Consider the following 2,643-nt stretch of genomic DNA (forward strand, 5'->3'; position numbering starts at 1 on the left):
CAGACGGGTTGGCCTTCCTGGAAGTGAACCACACCCAGAGCCCTTGCCTATTCACTCTTCTACGCTGTAGTGGCGTGCGTCAGACCAGCCCACTCCGCTTACGCTTACAGGGGGGGACGACACAGTTACATGGCCAAGATCTTCCCCACTGCCTGAGGTAACATGGTTGCATCCACTATCCACAACACTACAAGCACCAGCAGTATATGTCCACATGGAGAGGTCTGTGCTCTGCATAGTGAGGTCTGTCCAGCGCATCACCGCCACACTTGGCATTGTGTGCATTCTTATTCATGGGTGACTAGCCTCCTTCACACATACTTGGTTCTCAACAACATTCAGCTATTGTGTGGCTGAGGGCCCATGCCATTTTCGGAATGTCCGCTGTCCTGTTCTGCCTCAGTGGTAGTTGGGGGAGGAGTCCAGGGGTTGGTGACGGTGGGTGTTGTGGCCCTCTTGGGTGTCCGAGCTGCATGATCAGTAGCTCCATGACATGTGTTGGTCTTCAGATGTGCCTCTTGGCTTGGCTCCCTTTCATACTCGTAGTTGTCCTGCTTTACACCAGTAAAAGGCAGGTGTTAAATTCCTACTGCTAACGCGTCTTATCACCTGTTTTTGGATCGCATCGCAGATTTGGCTGGTCATTGAAAATATCGGGAAGTGGTGTTTTCTTGTTTTTTTGCACAGGGACGGCTACTCTGCATATCATTAGCATTAGTTGTCGCTGTCACCCGTGGCGATGTTTTTTGCGGAAGCTATTGCTGGAAAACTGGCGAGATCGGCAGTTTGCACCAGGTTGAGAATGCAACGATAATTCTATCGCCACTTTTGCTGCGCTAAAGTGCAGATAACTCGGCAATAAGTCCTTTAGAATAAGCCCCATAGTTTTTTTTATTTTTTTTTGTCCAGATTCGCACACCCAGCCACTTTTTATTTAAAAAATATATATTTTTGGGGCCCTGGAGGTCCTCGTGGGATCCCCTGAGCAGGCCTAGGGGGTCAGGGTGTTTGTACCCTGCCCACTTTTCTTGTTTTTTTACTTTAAAAAAAATCTTTTATTGTGATTCGCATGTAGCTACAACAAACTCCTAATAAACACAAGGGCTCGTTTTAGAGCCACCCTATAACCCAACAGTGGGGACTTATCGCCGAGTTATCAGCAGTTTAGCGCAGCAAAAGTGGTGAAAGAATTATCGCCCCATTCTCAAGATGGTGCACACTGCCACATTGCGCACAGGCTGACGGTACCAACACAGCGGGCAACCAACATCCCTCAGCAGACAAAGCTGCTGGCTGTGCTGCACCTGTTGGGCTCTGGTACCTTCGAACCAACAACTGCCAGTCGGAGGAGCCTCACAGCCAGCCCTATCACACATGTTTTGGATGCATGTCCACAAAAGGAACGGCGGGCCCCTGTATCCGCACCACACGCTCGTCCCAATTCGTACTCTTCCTGTGTAACCAACCCCAACCCCAGCCGTTGCCTTGCGCCTCTGTTCTCCAGATCCAAGAATGTGGTTTCTGAAATGGGTGTGCACCAGGTCATGAAGTCCAGTAGTCAACAGTAGTGGAAAAACAGTACTTTATTACAAAAACATAAATTAGCAACACGAAAACATCAAACGAGTGACATTCCCAACCGGGAACATCACCAGGGCAACTTGTGGATCCAAATAACTGGAAATCCCAATACAATTCAATATTCCAAAAGTCCGAATTTGGAAACCTGTTGGATAAATGGTGACAATGGTCAAGTGGTATTATGGTTACAAACTTAATCTGGTACAATGTATTGCACTTGGACATACCGGAATGCTTACAGGTATGATCAATCCTGCACAAAAAGAGCATACCAGAAGTTTGTGTGGTTGTAACCTTCGTAGGAAAGAAAAGGAAGGTTAGGACCACACAAACTTCTGTTACGGTCTCATTATGCAGGATTTATCATACCTGTAAGCATCATGGTTTGTTTCAGCTTGATACACCTGCAGCTTCACTTCACCCACACTGCGCAGGAACAGCTGGAGACCAAGCAAGGTAACCACGCCATAGCAGACTTCCCAAACGTGTTGGGGGTAATTGATTGCACATATGTACTACTTGTGCCCCCTGCCGACACTGCACACAATCACCACAACAGAAAACGCACGCATTCTAACAATGTGAAGGCAAAACTGGACCACGGGGGCCTGTACACTAATGTCGTCGCAAACTTCCCAGGCAGTGTTTATGATTTCTACATCTTCCGCAAGCACCCCAGCCCTAGTCCCCAGACCGGTCCGCCGCCCAGCGATGACTGCCCAACCATGCGCACCCAGACCTCAATGCTCACCTGCCCCCATTGGCGCGCCTCCAAGAGGGCCCACCACGTGCCAGAGCAACCTCCTCAGCCGTCGCTAAATTCTGCGTCATAGGCCCCCAGCGCATCCTGCTGCACTGCGCAGAGGAGTCTTGTTTGTACGGCCTGCTGCCTTTGGTGTACACGCTGTCCAGCTGAGCTCACAATTCAAATTAGATCTTGTTTGCCAGGATGGTGTATCGAGGCCTATGCATCATCACAGGCTGCACACCCGCTCAGCTCTGGTGGCACTAACTCAGTGCAGCTCAAGTCATCGCCACATAGTGGGAGGCCCGTGTCGGCCA

The sequence above is a fragment of the Triturus cristatus genome, chromosome 2_1, assembly GCF_964204655.1.
Source record: "Triturus cristatus chromosome 2_1, aTriCri1.1, whole genome shotgun sequence".
Taxonomy (NCBI): Eukaryota; Metazoa; Chordata; class Amphibia; order Caudata; family Salamandridae; genus Triturus; species Triturus cristatus.